This window comes from Danio rerio, chromosome 15 (assembly GCF_052040795.2).
Source record: "Danio rerio strain M-AB ecotype USA chromosome 15, GRCz13ab, whole genome shotgun sequence".
NCBI lineage: Eukaryota > Metazoa > Chordata > Actinopteri > Cypriniformes > Danionidae > Danio > Danio rerio.
The window spans coordinates 51034538-51054873 of NC_141035.1; the positions used below are offsets into that span (position 1 = coordinate 51034538).

Consider the following 20336-nt stretch of genomic DNA (forward strand, 5'->3'; position numbering starts at 1 on the left):
CTAATTTTACTACAATCATGCTAATAACACTACTTCATGCTACAATCTGGCTAGTAAAATGCTAATTCGTGCTAGAATCATGTTAGTAACATGCTAATTCATACTGGAATCATGCTAGTAACATGCTAATTCATGCTAGAATCATGCTAATAACATGCTAATTCATACTGGAATCATGCTAGTAACATGCTAATTCATGCTAGAATCATGCTAATAACATGATAATTCATACTAGAACCATACTAGTTCATCCTAGAATCATGCTTGTAACATGCTAATTTATGCTAGAATCATGCTAGTAACATGCTAACTCATGCTAAAATCATGCTAATAACATGCTAACTCATAGTAGAATCATGCTAATAACATGCTAATTCATACTAGAATTATGCTAATTCATACTAGAATCATGCTAGTAACATGCTAATTCATGCTAGAATCATGCTAGTAACATGCTAATTCATGCTAGAATCATGCTAGTAACATGCTAATTCATGCTAGAATCATGCTAATAACATGCTAATTCATGCTAGAACCATGCTAATAACATGCTAATTTACACTAGAATCATGCTAGTAACATGCTAATTCATACTAGACTCATGCTAGTGACATGCTAATTCATACTAGAATCATGCTAGTGACATGCTAGTTAGGCTGGCTTGTCAAAGCCAGACTACTGAAATGCTATTTAAACTTATTATTATTATTTTTTTTTATTATTCTTCTTCTGAGACTAAATTTCTAACTCTATCTCCTCCTAGAGCTTTCAAGCTATTACCACCAAACTCGCTCCAGACCTCCAAACTATTCTGACTCGTGTTGCTATATCTCCTCAGACTGATCCGACTTTCGGTTTTCCGAAAAACGTCCCGGGACTGTCGAAAAAATCCCATAGGCTTAACATTGGATCAAACTTTGTAAGCTCATAACTCTGCGTCAGACTGTCGCACAGACTTCTAACTGGGCTCATTTAACTCAGACTATCAAACTGCCAATGACTGATCACCTTTAAACTTTCTAGCCACGCCCTAGCAACCACTTTTTGACCCTAGTAACTGTCCCATAGACTTCTATTCAAAAGACTCTCATTGACTTAACATGGGATCAAACTTTGTGAGCTCATAACTCTGCATCAGACTGTCATACAGACTAATGGCTGAGCTCATTTAACTCCGACTACCAAACTGCCAATAACTGATGACCTTTTAACTTTCTAGCCACACCCCTAACTACCACATACTGCACCCTAGCAACTGTCCCGTAGACTTCCATTCAAAAGACTCTCATTGACTTAACATGGGATCAAACTTTGTGAGCTCATAACTCTGCATCAGACTGTCATATAGACTAATGGCTGAGCTCATTTAACTCAGACTACCAAACTGCCAATAACTGATGAGCTTTTAACTTTCTAGCCACACCCCTAACTACCACATACTGCACCCTAGCAACTGTCCCGTAGACTTCCATTACAAAAGACTCTCATTGACTTAACATGGGATCAAACTTTGTGAGCTCATAACTCTGCATCAGACTGTCATACAGACTAATGGCTGAGCTCATTTAACTGAGTCTAGCCAGCAGCCAATCACTGATGGCCTTTTAACTTTCTAGCCACACCCCTAACTACCACATACTGCACCCTAGCAACTGTCCTATAGACTGTAATTAGCTGTGCTATTAAATGCTTATAATTCTAACATGCTAATGACATGCCAATCATGCTAGCAACATGCTACTCATATGCTAATCATGCTAATGACATGCTAACTCATACTGGAAACATGCTAATGACATGCTAATTTGTACTAGAATCATGCTAGTAACATGCTAATTCATACTAGACTCATGTTAATAACTGGCCTACATGCATATCTTTGCTTAGCAGTGTCCTATTGACTTGGGGGATGGCTCATCTGACTCAGACAACCAATGAGCATCTCAATATGATAATGAAGCTCACAAGCCACGCCCCCAAATTGATTCCATAGACTTTCATTAAAATAGGCCAAGATGCATATCTTTGCATAGCAGTGTCATAGAGACATGGGGGTTGGTTCATTTGACTTAGACAGCCAACCACATTCAAGTTCACTCTGTAACCTTGCCCATAGCAACAAAACAGAGTACCCTAGCAACCATTTATCAACAGATATATCTCAGCATCAGAACATCGTAGAGACTTGGAGATTGGCTCGTTTGACTCATGCTAGCAAACGGAACTTCCTATATGCTACACATGCTAGCAGTGATTAGCTACATGCTAATATTGACTAGCCAAGTACTGTAACTTGCTAGAAATGCTTACTAAGTATAAATGTTTTATCAAGCATGTATGTGAGGCTTGCCTAGTAACCAGCCAGGGTACCCTAGCAACTGCCTAGCAACCACCTAAATTACCCTAGCAACCACCTAGCAACCACCTAGCAACGGCCTAGTAATGCCTTAGTATGGGCCTAGCGACCACTCAGGACACCCTAGCAACCGCCTAGCAACGCCTTAGCAACCACTCAGAATACCCTAGCAACCACATAGCAACACCTTAGCAACCGCCTAGCAACCACTTGGGACACCTTAGCAACCGCCTAGCAACACCTTAGCAATGACCTAGCAACCAGTCAGAACACCCTAGCAACCGCCTAGCAACGCCTTAGCAACCACCAAGCAACCACTCAGGACACTCTAGCAACCACCTAGCAACACCTTAGCAACCACCTAGCAACCACTCAGGACACCCTAGCAACCGCCTAGCAACGCCTTAGCAACCACTCAGAATACCCTAGCAACCACCTAGCAACACCTTAGCAACCGCCTAGCAACCACTTAGAACTCCTTAGCAACCACCTAGCAACACCTTAGCAACCACCTAGCAACCACTCAGAACACCCTAGCAACCACCTAGCAACACCTTTGCAACAACCTAGCAACCACTTAGAACACCCTAGCAACCGCCTAGCAACACCTTAGCAACCACTCAGAACACCCTAGCAACCACCTAGCAACATCTTAGCAACCACACAGAACACCCTAGCAACCGCCTAGCAAGACCTTAGCAACCACCTAGCAACCAATCAGAGCACCCTAGCAACTGCCTAGCAACAACCTAGCAACCACTCAGAACACCCTAGCAACCGCCTAGCAATGCCTTAGCAACCACCTAGCAACCACTCAGAACACCCTAGCAACCACTTAGCAACACCCTAGCAACCGCCTAGCAACATCTTAGCAACCACCTAGCAACCACTCAGGACACCCTAGCAACTGCCTAGCAACGACTTAGCAACCACTCAGAATACCCTAGCAACCACCTAAGCATGCTATGTGACATGCTAATTCATACTAGAATCATGCTAGTAACATGCTAATTCATACTACAATCATGCTAATAACATGCTAATTCATACTAGAATCATGCTAATAACATGCTAATTCATACTAGAATCATGTTAGTAACATGCTAATGCATGCTAAAATCATGCTAATAACATGCTAATTCACGCTAGAATCATGCTGGTTACATGTTAATTCATACTATAATCATGCTAATAACATGCTAATTCATGCTAGAATCATGCGAGTAACATGCTAATTCATGCTAGAATCATTCTAGTAACATGCTAATTCATACTAGAATCATGCTAATTCATGCTAGAATCATGCTAATAACCTGCTAATTTATACTAGATTCATGATAGTAACAGGCTACTTCATACTAGAATCATGCTAGTAACATGCTAATGCATGCTAGAATCATGCTAGTAACATGCAAATTCATGCTAGAATCATACTAGTAACATGCTAATTCATGCTAGAATCATGCTAATAACATGCTAATTCATACTATAATCATGCTAATAACATGCTAATTCATGCTAGAATCATGCGAGTAACTTGCTAATTCTTGCTAGAATCATTCTAGTAACATGCTAAATCATACTAGAATCATGCTAATTCATGCTAGAATCATGCTAATAACCTGCTAATTCATACTAGATTCATGATAGTAACAGGCTAATTCATACTAGAATCATGCTTGAATCATGCTAGTAACATGCTAATTCATGCTAGAATCATACTAGTAACATGCTAATTCATGCTAGAATCATGCTAGTAACATGCTAATTCATGCTAGAATCATGCTAGTAGCATGCTAATTCATACTAGAATCATGCTAGTGACATGCTAATTTATTCTAGAATCATGCTAGTAACATGCTAATTCGTGCTAGAAGCATGCTAATAACATGCTAATTTATACTAGAATCATGCTTATAAAATGCTAATTTGTACTACACTCATGCTAATAGCATGCTAATCCATGCTAGAATCATGCTAATGCATGCTAGAATCATGCTGATAACATGCTACTTATACTTTTTCAAACTGTTTTTAAACTAAATAAACTATTACCAACAGGCTTTGTCAAGCCAGCCTCAAAGTTTGTCTCGACGAACTTTACTGTCTAGTTTTTATTTATTCTTCTTCTGAGACTAAAATTCAAAATCTATCTGCTCCTTGAACTTTCAAACTATTACCACCAAACTCACACCAGACCTCCAAACTGGTCTGACTCTTTATGCTATATCTTTTCCGACTGATCCGACTTTCGGTTTTCCGAAAAACGTCCCGGGACTGTCGGAAAAATCCCATAGACTTAACATTGGATCAAACTTTGTGACCTCATAACTCTGCGTCAGACTGTTGCATAGACTTCTAATTGGGCTCATTTAACTCAGACTATCAAACTGCCAATGACTGATCACCTTTAAACTTTCTAGCCACGCCCTAGCAACCACTTTTGGACCCTAGTAACTGTCCCATAGACTTCCATTCAATAGACTCTCATTGACTTAACATGGGATCAAACTTTGTGAGCTCATAACTCTGAATCAGACTATCCTACAGACTAATGGCTGAGCTCATTTAACTCCGAATACCAAACTGCCAATAACTGATGAGCTTTTAACTTTCTAGCCACACCCCAAACTACCACATACTGCACCCTAGCAACTGTCCCGTAGACTTCCATTACAAAGACTCTCATTGAATTTACATGGGATCAAACTTTGTGAGCTCATAACTCTGAAACAGACTATCCTACAGACTAATGGCTGAGCTCATTTAACTCTGAATACCAATCTGCCAATAACTGATGAGCTTTTAACTTTGTAGCCACACCCCTAACTACCACATACTGCACCCTAGCAACTGTCCCATAGACTTCCATTACAAAGACTCTCATTGACTTTACATGGGATCAAACTTTGTGAGCTCATAACTCTGAAACAGACTATCCTACAGACTAATGGCTGAGCTCATTTAACTCTGAATACCAATCTGCCAATAACTGATGAGCTTTTAACTTTGTAGCCACACCCCTAACTACCACATACTGCACCCTAGCAACTGTCCCGTAGACTTCCATTACAAAAGACTCTCATTGACTTAACATGGGATCAAACTTTGTGAGCTCATAACTCAGCATCAGACTGTCATAGAGACTAATGGCTGAGCTCATTTAACTCAGTCTAGCCAGCAGCCAATCACTGATGGCCTTTTAACTTTCTAGCCACACCCCTAACTACCACATACTGCACCCTAGCAACTGTCCTAGAGACAGTAATTAGCTGTGCTATCAAATGCTTATAATTCTAACATGCTAATGACATGCCAATCATGCTAGCAACATGCTACTCATATGCTAATCATGCTAATGACATGCTAACTCATACTGGAAACATGCTAATGACATGCTAATTTGTACTAGAATCATGCTAGTAACATGCTAATTCATACTAGACTCATGTTAATAACTGGCCTACATGCATATCTTTGCATAGCAGTGTCCTATTGACTTGGGGGATGGCTCATCTGACTCAGACAACCAATGAGCATCTCAATATGATAATGAAGCTCACAAGCCACGCCCCCAAATTGATTCCATAGACTTCCATTAAAATAGGCCAAGATGCATATCTTTGCATAGCAGTGTCATAGAGACATGGGGGTTGGTTCATTTGACTTAGACAGCCAACCACATTCAAGTGCACTCTGTAACCTCGCCCATAGCAACAAAACAAAGTACCCTAGCAACCATTCATCAACAGCTATATCTCAGCATCCGAACATCGTAGAGACTTGGAGATTGGCTCGTTTGACTCATGCTAGCAAACGGAACTTCCTATATGCTACACATGGTAGCAGTGATTAGCTACATGCTAATATTGACTAGCCAAGTACTGTAACTTGCTAAACATGCTTACTTAGTTTAAATGTTTTATCAAGCATGTATGTGAGGCTTGCCTAGTAACTACCCAGGGTACCCTAGCAACTGCCTAGCAACCACCCAAATTACCCTAGCAACCGCCTAGCAACGGCCTAGTAATGCCTTAGTAAGGGCCTAGCGACCATTCAGGACACCCTAGCAACCGCCTGACAACGCCTTAGCAACCAATTAGAATACCCTAGCAACACCTTAGCAACCACCTAGCAACCACTTGAGACACCTTAGCAACCGCCTAGCTACACCTTAGCAACCACCTAGCAACCACTCAGAACACCCTAGCAACTGCCTAGCAACGCCTTAGCAACCACCTAGCAACCACTCAGGACACCCTAGCAACCACCTAGCGATGCCTTAGCAACCACCTAGCAACCACTCAGGACACCCTAGCAACCCCCTAGCAACGCCTTAGCAACCACTCAGAATACCCTAGCAACTACCTAGCAACCACTTAGGACACCTTAGCAACCACCTAGCAACACCTTAGCAACCACCTAGCAACCACTCAGAACACCCTAGCAACCGCCTAGCAACACCTTAGCAACCACCTAGCAACCACTCAGGACACCCTAACAACTGGCTAGCAACGACTTAGTAACCACTCAGAATACCCTAGCAACCACCTAAGCATGCTATGTGACATGCTAATTCATACTAGAATCATGCTAGTAACATGCTAATTCATACTACAATCATGCTCATAACATGCTAATTTATAATAGAATCTTGCTAATAACATGCTAATTCATGCTAGAATCATGCTAGTAACATGCTAATTCATGCTAGAATCATGATAGTAACATGCTAATTTATACTAGAATCATGCTAGTAACATGCTAATTCATACTAGAATCATGCTAGTAACATGCTAATGCATGCTAGAATCATGCTAATAACATGCTAATTCACGCTAGAATCATGCTAGTAACATGTTATTTCATACTATAACCATGCTAATAACATGCTAATTCATGCTAGAATCATGCTAATAACATGCTAATTCACACTAGAATCATGCAAATTCAAACTAGAATCATGCTAGTAACAGGCTAATTCATACTAGAATCATGCTAGTAACATGCTAATGCATGCTAGAATCATGCCAGTAACATGCTAATTCATGCTAGAATCATACTAGTAACATGCTAATTCATGCTAGAATCATGCTAGTAGCATGCTAATTCATACTAGAATCATGCTAGTGACATGCTAATTTATTCTAGAATCATGCTAGTAACATGCTTATTCATGCTAGAATCATGCTAATAACATGCTAATTCATACTAAAATCATGCTAATAACATGCTAATTTGTACTACACTCATGCTAATAACATGCTAATCCATGCTAGAATCATGCTAATTCATGCTAGAATCATGCTAATTCATGCTAGAATCATGCTAATAACATGCTACTTATACTTTTTCAAACTGTTTTTAAACTAAATAAACTATTACCAACAGGCTTTGTCAAGCCAGCCTCAAAGTTTGTCTCGACGAACTTTACTGTCTAGTTATTATTATTCTTCTTCTGACTCTAAAAATCAAAATCTATCTCCTCCTTGAACTTTCGAACTATTACCACCAAACTCACACCAGACCTCCAAACTATTCTGACTCGGTATGCTATATCTCCTCAGACTGATTGGACTTTCGGTTTTCCGAAAAACGTCCCGGGACTGTCGGAAAAATCCCATAGACTTAACATTGGACCAAACTTTGTGACCTCGTAACTCTGCGTCAGACTGTCGCACAGAACTCTAACTGGGCTCATTTAACTCAGACTATCAAACTGCCAATGACTGATCACCTTTAAACTTTCTAGCCACGCCCTAGCAACCACTTTTGGACCCTAGAAACTGTCCCATAGACTTCCATTCAAAAGACTCTCATTGACTTAACATGGGATCAAACTTTGTGAGCTCATAACTCTGAATCAGACTGTCCTACAGACTAATGGCTGAGCTCATTTAACTCCAACTACCAATCTGCCAATAACTGATGAGCTTTTAACTTTCTAGCCACACCCCTAACTACCACATACTGCACCCTAGCAACTGTCCCGTAGACTTCCATTACAAAAGACTCTCATTGACTTAACATGGGATCAAACTTTGTGAGCTCATAACTCTGCATCAGACTATCCTACAGACTAATGGCTGAGCTCATTTAACTCCAACTACCAATCTGCCAATAACTGTTGAGCTTTTAACTTTCTAGCCACACCCCTAACTACCGCATACTGCACCCTAGCAACTGTCCTATAGACTGTAATTAGCTGTGCTATCAAATGCTTATAATTCTAACATACTAATGACATGCCAATCATGCTAGCAACATGCTACTCATATGCTAATCATGCTAATGACATGCTAACTCATACTGGAAACATGCTAATGACATGCTAATTTGTACAAGAATCATGCTAGTAACATGCTAATTCATACTAGACTCATGTTAATAACTGGCCTACATGCATATCTTTGCTTAGCATTGTCCTATTGACTTGGGGGATGGCTCATCTGACTCAGACAACCAATGAGCATCTCAATATGATAATGAAGCTCACAAGCCACGCCCCCAAATTGATTCCATAGACTTCCATTAAAATAGGCCAAGATGCATATCTTTGCATAGCAGTGTCATAGAGACATGGGGGTTGGTTCATTTGACTTAGACAGCCAACCACATTCAAGTGCACTCTGTAACCTCGCCCATAGCAACAAAACAGAGTACCCTAGCAACCATTCATCAACAGCTATATCTCAGCATCAGAACATCGTAGAGACTTGGAGATTGGCTCGTTTGACTCATGCTAGCAAACGGAACGTCCTATATGCTACACATGCTAGCAGTGATTAGCTACATGCTAATATTGACTAGCCAAGTACTGTAACTTGCTAGACATGCTTACTAAGTATAAATGTTTTATCAAGCATGTATGTGAGGCTTGCCTAGTAACCACCCAGGGTACCCTAGCAACTGCCTAGCAACCACCAAAATTACCCTAGCAACCGCCTAGCAACGGCCTAGTAATGCCTTAGTAAGGGCCTAGCGACCACACAGGACACCCTAGCAACCGCCTAGCAACGCCTTAGCAACCAATTAGAATACCCTAGCAACCACCTAGCAACACCTTAGCAACCACCTAGCAACCACTTGGGACACCTTAGCAACCGCCTAGCAACACCTTAGCAACCACCTAGCAACCACTCAGAACAACCTAGCAACTGCCTAGCAACGCCTTAGCAACCACCTAGCAACCACACAGGACACCCTAGCAACCACCTAGCGATGCCTTAGCAACCATCTAGCAACCACTCAGGACACCCTAGCAACCCCTTAGCAACGCCTTAGCAACCACTCAGAATACCCTAGCAACTGCCTAGCAACCACTTAGGACACCTTAGCAACCACCTAGCAACACCTTAGCAACCACTCAGAACACCCTAGCAACCGCCTAGCAACACCTTAGCAACCACCTAGCAACCACTCAGGACACCCTAACAACTGCCTAGCAACGACTTAGTAACCACTCAGAATACCCTAGCAACCACCTAAGCATGCTATGTGACATGCTAATTCATACTAGAATCATGCTAGTAACATGCTAATTCATACTACAATCATGCTCATAACATGCTAATTTATAATAGAATCTTGCTAATAACATGCTAATTCATGCTAGAATCATGCTAGTAACATGCTAATTCATGCTAGAATCATGATAGTAACATGCTAATTTATACTAGAATCATGCTAGTAACATGCTAATTCATACTAGAATCATGCTAGTAACATGCTAATGCATGCTAGAATCATGCTAATAACATGCTAATTCACGCTAGAATCATGCTAGTAACATGTTAATTAATATTATAACCATGCTAATAACATGCTAATTCATGCAAGAATCATGCTAATAACATGCTAATTCACACTAGAATCATGCTAATTCAAACTAGAATCATGCTAGTAACAGGCTAATTCATACTAGAATCATGCTAGTAACATGCTAATGCATGCTAGAATCATGCCAGTAACATGCTAATTCATGCTAGAATCATACTAGTAACATGCTAATTCATGCTAGAATCATGCTAGTAGCATGTTAATTCATACTAGAATCATGCTAGTGACATGCTAATTTATTCTAGAATCATGCTAGTAACATGCTAATTCATGCTAGAATCATGCTAATAACATGCTAATTCATACTAGAATCATGCTAATAAAATGCTAATTTGTACTACACTCATGCTAATAACATGCTAATCCATGCTAGAATCATGCTAATTAGGCTGGCTTGTCAAAGCCAGACTACTGTTATCCTTTCTAAACTTATTAGGCTGGCTTGTCAAAGCCAACCTACTGTTATCCTATTTAAACTTATTATTATTATTTTTATTTATTCTTCTTCTGAGACTAAAATTCAAAATCTATCTGCTCCTTGAACTTTCAAACTATTACCACCAAACTCACACCAGACCTCCAAACTGGTCTGACTCTTTATGCTATATCTTTTCCGACTGATCCGACTTTCGGTTTTCCGAAAAACGTCCCGGGACTGTCGGAAAAATCCCATAGACTTAACATTGGATCAAACTTTGTGACCTCATAACTCTGCGTCAGACTGTTGCATAGACTTCTAATTGGGCTCATTTAACTCAGACTATCAAACTGCCAATGACTGATCACCTTTAAACTTTCTAGCCACGCCCTAGCAACCACTTTTGGACCCTAGTAACTGTCCCATAGACTTCCATTCAATAGACTCTCATTGACTTAACATGGGATCAAACTTTGTGAGCTCATAACTCTGAATCAGACTATCCTACAGACTAATGGCTGAGCTCATTTAACTCCGAATACCAAACTGCCAATAACTGATGAGCTTTTAACTTTCTAGCCACACCCCAAACTACCACATACTGCACCCTAGCAACTGTCCCGTAGACTTCCATTACAAAGACTCTCATTGAATTTACATGGGATCAAACTTTGTGAGCTCATAACTCTGAAACAGACTATCCTACAGACTAATGGCTGAGCTCATTTAACTCTGAATACCAATCTGCCAATAACTGATGAGCTTTTAACTTTGTAGCCACACCCCTAACTACCACATACTGCACCCTAGCAACTGTCCCATAGACTTCCATTACAAAGACTCTCATTGACTTTACATGGGATCAAACTTTGTGAGCTCATAACTCTGAAACAGACTATCCTACAGACTAATGGCTGAGCTCATTTAACTCTGAATACCAATCTGCCAATAACTGATGAGCTTTTAACTTTGTAGCCACACCCCTAACTACCACATACTGCACCCTAGCAACTGTCCCGTAGACTTCCATTACAAAAGACTCTCATTGACTTAACATGGGATCAAACTTTGTGAGCTCATAACTCAGCATCAGACTGTCATAGAGACTAATGGCTGAGCTCATTTAACTCAGTCTAGCCAGCAGCCAATCACTGATGGCCTTTTAACTTTCTAGCCACACCCCTAACTACCACATACTGCACCCTAGCAACTGTCCTAGAGACAGTAATTAGCTGTGCTATCAAATGCTTATAATTCTAACATGCTAATGACATGCCAATCATGCTAGCAACATGCTACTCATATGCTAATCATGCTAATGACATGCTAACTCATACTGGAAACATGCTAATGACATGCTAATTTGTACTAGAATCATGCTAGTAACATGCTAATTCATACTAGACTCATGTTAATAACTGGCCTACATGCATATCTTTGCATAGCAGTGTCCTATTGACTTGGGGGATGGCTCATCTGACTCAGACAACCAATGAGCATCTCAATATGATAATGAAGCTCACAAGCCACGCCCCCAAATTGATTCCATAGACTTCCATTAAAATAGGCCAAGATGCATATCTTTGCATAGCAGTGTCATAGAGACATGGGGGTTGGTTCATTTGACTTAGACAGCCAACCACATTCAAGTGCACTCTGTAACCTCGCCCATAGCAACAAAACAAAGTACCCTAGCAACCATTCATCAACAGCTATATCTCAGCATCCGAACATCGTAGAGACTTGGAGATTGGCTCGTTTGACTCATGCTAGCAAACGGAACTTCCTATATGCTACACATGGTAGCAGTGATTAGCTACATGCTAATATTGACTAGCCAAGTACTGTAACTTGCTAAACATGCTTACTTAGTTTAAATGTTTTATCAAGCATGTATGTGAGGCTTGCCTAGTAACTACCCAGGGTACCCTAGCAACTGCCTAGCAACCACCCAAATTACCCTAGCAACCGCCTAGCAACGGCCTAGTAATGCCTTAGTAAGGGCCTAGCGACCATTCAGGACACCCTAGCAACCGCCTGACAACGCCTTAGCAACCAATTAGAATACCCTAGCAACACCTTAGCAACCACCTAGCAACCACTTGAGACACCTTAGCAACCGCCTAGCTACACCTTAGCAACCACCTAGCAACCACTCAGAACACCCTAGCAACTGCCTAGCAACGCCTTAGCAACCACCTAGCAACCACTCAGGACACCCTAGCAACCACCTAGCGATGCCTTAGCAACCACCTAGCAACCACTCAGGACACCCTAGCAACCCCCTAGCAACGCCTTAGCAACCACTCAGAATACCCTAGCAACTACCTAGCAACCACTTAGGACACCTTAGCAACCACCTAGCAACACCTTAGCAACCACCTAGCAACCACTCAGAACACCCTAGCAACCGCCTAGCAACACCTTAGCAACCACCTAGCAACCACTCAGGACACCCTAACAACTGGCTAGCAACGACTTAGTAACCACTCAGAATACCCTAGCAACCACCTAAGCATGCTATGTGACATGCTAATTCATACTAGAATCATGCTAGTAACATGCTAATTCATACTACAATCATGCTCATAACATGCTAATTTATAATAGAATCTTGCTAATAACATGCTAATTCATGCTAGAATCATGCTAGTAACATGCTAATTCATGCTAGAATCATGATAGTAACATGCTAATTTATACTAGAATCATGCTAGTAACATGCTAATTCATACTAGAATCATGCTAGTAACATGCTAATGCATGCTAGAATCATGCTAATAACATGCTAATTCACGCTAGAATCATGCTAGTAACATGTTATTTCATACTATAACCATGCTAATAACATGCTAATTCATGCTAGAATCATGCTAATAACATGCTAATTCACACTAGAATCATGCAAATTCAAACTAGAATCATGCTAGTAACAGGCTAATTCATACTAGAATCATGCTAGTAACATGCTAATGCATGCTAGAATCATGCCAGTAACATGCTAATTCATGCTAGAATCATACTAGTAACATGCTAATTCATGCTAGAATCATGCTAGTAGCATGCTAATTCATACTAGAATCATGCTAGTGACATGCTAATTTATTCTAGAATCATGCTAGTAACATGCTTATTCATGCTAGAATCATGCTAATAACATGCTAATTCATACTAAAATCATGCTAATAACATGCTAATTTGTACTACACTCATGCTAATAACATGCTAATCCATGCTAGAATCATGCTAATTCATGCTAGAATCATGCTAATTCATGCTAGAATCATGCTAATAACATGCTACTTATACTTTTTCAAACTGTTTTTAAACTAAATAAACTATTACCAACAGGCTTTGTCAAGCCAGCCTCAAAGTTTGTCTCGACGAACTTTACTGTCTAGTTAGGCTGGCTTGTCAAAGCCAGACTACTGTTCTACTATTTAAACTTATTATTATTATTAGGCTGGCTTGTCAAAGCCAGACTACTGAAATGCTATTTAAACTTATTATTATTTTTTTTTTTTTTTTTATTAATCTTCTGAGACTAAATTTCTAACTCTATCTCCTCCTAGAGCTTTTGAGCTATTACCACCAAACTTGCTCCAGACCTCCAAACTATTCTGACTCGTGTTGCTATATCTCCTCAGACTGATCCGACTTTCGGTTTTCCGAAAAATGTCCCGGGACTGTCGGAAAAATCCCATAGGCTTAACATTGGATCAAACTTTGTGAGCTCATAACTCTGCGTCAGACTGTCACACATACTTCTAACTGGGCTCATTTAACTCAGACTATCAAACTGCCAATGACTGATCACCTTTAAACTTTCTAGCCACGCCCTAGCAACCACTTTTGGACCCTAGTAACTGTCCCATAGACTTCTATTCAAAAGACTCTCATTGACTTAACATGGGATCAAACTTTGTGAGCTCATAACTCTGCATCAGACTGTCATAGAGACTAATGGCTGAGCTCATTTAACTCCGACTACCAATCTGCCATTAACTGATGAGCTTTTAACTTTATAGCCACTCCCCTAACTACCACATACTGCACCCTAGCAACTGTCCCGTAGACTTCCATTCAAAAGACTCTCATTGACTTAACATGGGATCAAACTTTGTGAGCTCATAACTCTGCATCAGACTGTCATAGAGACTAATGGCTGAGCTCATTTAACTCAGACTACCAAACTGCCAATAACTGATGAGCTTTCAACTTTCTAGCCACACCCCTAACTATCACATACTGCACCCTAGCAACTGTCCCGTAGACTTCCATTACAAAAGACTCTCATTGACTTTACATGGGATCAAACTTTGTGAGCTCATAACTCAGCATCAGACTGTCATACAGACTAATGGCTGAGCTCATTTAACTGAGTCTAGCCAGCAGCCAATCACTGATGGCCTTTTAACTTTCTAGCCACACCCCTAACTACCACATACTGCACCCTAGCAACTGTCCTATAGACTGTAATTAGCTGTGCTATTAAATGCTTATAATTCTAACATGCTAATGACATGCCAATCATGCTAGCAACATGCTACTCATATGCTAATCATGCTAATGACATGCTAACTCATACTGGAAACATGCTAATGATATGCTAATTTGTACTAGAATCATGCTAGTAACATGCTAATTCATACTAGACTCATGTTAATAACTGGCCTACATGCATATCTTTGCTTAGCAGTGTCCTATTGACTTGGGGGATGGCTCATCTGACTCAGACAACCAATGAGCATCTCAATATGATAATGAAGCTCACAAGCCACGCCCCCAAATTGATTCCATAGACTTTCATTGAAATAGGCCAAGATGCATATCTTTGCATAGCAGTGTCATAGAGACATGGGGGTTGGTTCATTTGACTTAGACAGCCAACCACATTCAAGTTCACTCTGTAACCTTGCCCATAGCAACAAAACAGAGTACCCTAGCAACCATTCATCAACAGCTATATCCCAGCATCAGAACATCGTAGAGACTTGGAGATTGGCTCGTTTGACTCATGCTAGCAAACGGAACTTCCTATATGCTACACATGCTAGCAGTGATTAGCTACATGCTAATATTGACTAGCCAAGTACTGTAACTTGCTAGAAATGCTTACTAAGTATAAATGTTTTATCAAGCATGTATGTAAGGCTTGCCTAGTAACCAACCAGGGTACCCTAGCAACTGCCTAGCAACCACCCAAATTACCCTAGCAACCGCCTAGCAACCACCTAGCAACGGCCTAGTAATGCCTTAGTAAGGGCCTAGCGACCACTCAGGACACCCTAGCAACGGCCTAGCAACGCCTTAGCAACCACTCAGAATACCCTAGCAACCACATAGCAACACCTTAGCAACCACCTAGCAACCACTTGGGACACCTTATCAACCGCCTAGCAACACCTTAGCAACCACCTAGCAACCAGTCAGAACACCCTAGCAACCGCCTAGCAACGCCTTAGCAACCACCAAGCAACAACTCAGGACACCCTAGCAACCACCTAGCAACACCTTAGCAACCACCTAGCAACCACTCAGGACACCCTAGCAACCGCCTAGCAACGCCTTAGCAACCACTCAGAACACCCTAGCAACCACCTAGCAACACCTTAGCAACCACCTAGCAACCACTTAGGACTCCTTAACAACCCCCTAGCAACACCTTAGCAACCACCTAGCAACCACTCAGAACACCCTAGCAACCACCTATCAACACCTTAGCAACAACCTAGCAACCACTTAGAACACCCTAGCAACCGCCTAGCAAGACCTTAGCAACCACCTAGCAACCAATCAGAGCACCCTAGCAACTGCCTAGCAACAACCTAGCAACCACTCAGAACACCATAGCAACCACCTAGCAACACTCTAGCAACATCTTAGCAGCCACCTAGCAACCACTCAGGACACCCTAGCAACTGCCTAGCAACGACTTAGCAACCACTCAGAATACCCTAGCAACCACCTAAGCATGCTATGTGACATGCTAATTCATACTAGAATCATGCTAGTAACATGCTAATTCATACTACAATCATGCTAATAACATGCTAATTCATACTAGAATCATGCTAATAACATGCTAATTCATACTAGAATCATGCTAATGCATGCTAAAATCATGCTAATAACAGGCTAATTCACGCTAGATTCATGCTAGTAACATGCTAATTCATACTATAATCATGCTAATAACATGCTAATTCATGCTAGAATCATGCAAGTAACATGCTAATTCATGCTAGAATCATTCTAGTAACATGCTAATTCATACTAGAATCATGCTAATTCATGCTAGAATCATGCTAATAACCTGCTAATTCATACTAGATTCATGCTAGTAACAGGCTAATTCATACTAGAATCATGCTAGTAACATGCTAATGCATGCTAGAATCATGCTAGTAACATGCTAATTCATGGTAGAATCATACTAGTAACATGCTAATTCATGCTAGAATCATGCTAGTAACATGCTAATTCATGCTAGAATCATTCTAGTAGCATGCTAATTCATACTAGAATCATGCTAGTGACATGCTAATTTATTCTAGAATCATGCTAGTAACATGCTAATTCATGCTAGAAGCATGCTAATAACATGCTAATTTATACTAGAATCATGCTAATAAAATGCTAATTTGTACTACATCCCATGCTAATAACATGCTAATCCATGGTAGTATCATGCTAATTCATGCTAGAATCATGCTAATAACATGCTACTTATACTTTTTCAAACTGTTTTTAAACTAAATAAACTATTACCAACAGGCTTTGTCAAGCCAGCCTCAAAGTTTGTCTCGACGAACTTTACTGTCTAGTTAATTTTATTATTATTCTTCTTCTGAGACTAAAATTCAAACTCTATCTACTCCTTGAACTTTCAAGCTATTACCACCAAACTCACACCAGACCTCCAAACTGGTCTGACTCGGTATGCCATATCTCCTCAGACTGATCCAACTTTCGGTTTTCCGAAAAACGTCCCGGGACTGTCGGAAAAATCCCATAGACTTAACATTGGACCAAACTTTGTGACCTCGTAACTCTGCGTCAGACTGTCGCACAGAACTCTAACTGAGCTCATTTAACTCAGACTATCAAACTGTCAATGACTGATCACCTTTAAACTTTCTAGCCACGCCCTAGCAACCACTTTTGGACCCTAGTAACTGTCCCATAGACTTCAATTCAAAAGACTCTCATTGACTTAACATGGGATCAAACTTTGTGAGTTCATAACTCTGAATCAGACTGTCCTACAGACTAATGGCTGAGCTCATTTAACTCAGACTACCAAACTGCCAATAACTGATGAGCTTTTACCTTTCTAGCCACACCCCTAACTACCACATACTGCACCCTAGCAACTGTCCCGTAGACTTCCATTCAAAAAACTCTTATTGACTTAACATGGGATCAAACTTTGTGAGCTCATAACTCTGCATCAGACTGTCCTACAGACTAATGGCTGAGCTCATTTAACTCCAACTACCAATCTGCCAATAACTGATGAGCTTTTAACTTTCTAGCCACACCCCTAACTATCACATACTGCACCCTAGCAACTGTCCCGTAGACTTCCATTACAAAAGACTCATTGACTTAACATGGGATCAAACTTTGTGAGCTCATAACTCTGCATCAGACTGTCCTACAGACTAATGGCTGAGCTCATTTAACTCAGACTACCAAACTACCAATAACTGATGAGCTTTTAACTTTCTAGCCACACCCCTAACTACCACATACTGCACCCTAGCAACTGTCCTATAGACTGTAATTAGCTGTGCTATCAAATGCTTATAATTCTAACATGCTAATGACATGCCAATCATGCTAGCAACATGCTACTCATATGCTAATCATGCTAATGACATGCTAACTCATACTGGAAACATGCTAATGACATGCTAATTTGTACTAGAATCATGCTAGTAACATGCTAATTCATACTAGACTGACGTTAATAACTGGCCTACATGCATATCTTTGCATAGCAGTGTCCTATTGACTTGCGAGATGGCTCATCTGACTCAGACAACCAATGAGCATCTCAATATGATAATGAAGCTCACAAGCCACGCCCCCAAATTGATTCCATAGACTTCCATTAAAATAGGCCAAGATGCATATCTTTGCATAGCAGTGTCATAGAGACATGGGGGTTGGTTCATTTGACTTAGACAGCAAACCACAATCAAGTGCACTCTGTAACCTCGCCCATAGCAACAAAACAGAGTACCCTAGCAACCATTCATCAACAGCTATATCTCAGCATCAGAACATCGTAGAGACTTGGAGATTGGCTCGTTTGACTCATGCTAGCAAACGGAACTTCCTAAATGCTACACATGCTAGCAGTGATTAGCTACATGCTAATATTGACTAGCCAAGTACTGTAACTTGCTAGAAATGCTTACTAAGTATAAATGTTTTATCAGGCATGTATGTGAGGCTTGCCTAGTAACCAACCAGGGTACCCTAGCAACTGCCTAGCAACCATCCAAATTACCCTAGCAATCGCCTAGCAACCACCTAGCAACGGCCTAGTAATGCCTTAATAAGGGCCTAGTGACCACTCAGGACACCCTAGCAACCGCCTAGCAACGCCTTAGCAACCACTCAGAATACCTTAGCAACCACCTAGCAACACCTTAGCAACCACCAAGCAACCACTTGGGACACCTTAGCAACCGCCTAGCAACACCTTAGCAACCACCTAGCAACCAGTCAGAACACCCTAGCAACCGCCTAGCAACGCCTTAGCAACCACCAAGCAACCACTCAGGACACCCTAGCAACCACCTAGCAACAACTTAGCAACCACCTAGCAACCACTCAGGACACCCTAGCAACCGCCTAGCAACGCCTTAGCAACCACTCAGAATACCTTAGCAACCACCTAGCAACACCTTAGCAACCACCAAGCAACCACTTGGGACACCTTAGCAACCGCCTAGCAACACCTTAGCAACCACCTAGCAACCAGTCAGAACACCCTAGCAACCGCCTAGCAACGCCTTAGCAACCACCAAGCAACCACTCAGGACACCCTAGCAACCACCTAGCAACACCTTAGCAACCACCTAGCAACCACTCAGGACACCCTAGCAACCGCCTAGCAACGCCTTAGCAACCACTCAGAATACCCTAGCAACCACCTAGCAACACCTTAGCAACCGCTTAACAACCACTTAGGACTCCTTAGCAACCACCTAGCAACACCTTAGCAACCACCTAGCAACCACTCAGAACACCCTAGCAACCACCTAGCAACACCTTAGCAACAACCTAGCAACCACTTAGAACACCCTAGCAACCGCCTAGCAACACCTTAGCAACCACTCAGAACACCCTAGCAACCACCTAGCAACATCTTAGCAACCACTCAGAACACCCTAGCAACCGCCTAGCAATGCCTTAGCAACCACCTAGCAACCACTCAGAACACCATAGCAACCACCTAGCAACAGCCTAGCAACCGCCTAGCAACATCTTAGCAACCACCTAGCAACCACTCAGGACACCCTAGCAACTGCCTAGCAACGACTTAGCAACCACTCAGAATACCCTAGCAACCACCTAAGCATGCTATGTGACATGCTAATTCATACTAGAATCATGCTAGTAACATGCTAATTCATACTAGAATCATGCTAATAACATGCTAATTCATACTAGAATCATGCTAGTAACATGCTAATGCATGCCAGA

The 20336-nt window shown here is 41.2% G+C and overlaps 4 long non-coding RNA genes across 4 annotated transcripts; all 4 read right to left on the reverse strand.

The window, feature by feature from the left end:
- Positions 1–725: 725 nt before the first annotated feature.
- On the reverse strand, positions 726–2716 carry LOC147840731 (uncharacterized). The gene is made up of 3 exons (XR_015510031.1): positions 2664–2716; positions 1327–2609; positions 726–1129 (listed from the first exon to the last, which is right to left on the reverse strand). It is a non-coding gene; the product is annotated as an uncharacterized LOC147840731 (long non-coding RNA).
- Positions 2717–4485: 1769 nt separating this feature from the next.
- On the reverse strand, positions 4486–8233 carry LOC147840732 (uncharacterized). Its single transcript, XR_015510018.2, has 3 exons — positions 6628–8233; positions 5202–6541; positions 4486–5004 (listed from the first exon to the last, which is right to left on the reverse strand). It is a non-coding gene; the product is annotated as an uncharacterized LOC147840732 (long non-coding RNA).
- A 2469-nt stretch (positions 8234–10702) lies between these two features.
- LOC147840733 (uncharacterized) lies at positions 10703–13486 on the reverse strand. The gene is made up of 3 exons (XR_015510015.2): positions 12845–13486; positions 11419–12758; positions 10703–11221 (listed from the first exon to the last, which is right to left on the reverse strand). It is a non-coding gene; the product is annotated as an uncharacterized LOC147840733 (long non-coding RNA).
- A 3977-nt stretch (positions 13487–17463) lies between these two features.
- Positions 17464–20040, reverse strand: LOC148679599 (uncharacterized). Its single transcript, XR_015944996.1, has 3 exons — positions 19450–20040; positions 18061–19190; positions 17464–17863 (listed from the first exon to the last, which is right to left on the reverse strand). It is a non-coding gene; the product is annotated as an uncharacterized LOC148679599 (long non-coding RNA).
- Between the last annotated feature and the right edge of the window lie 296 nt (positions 20041–20336).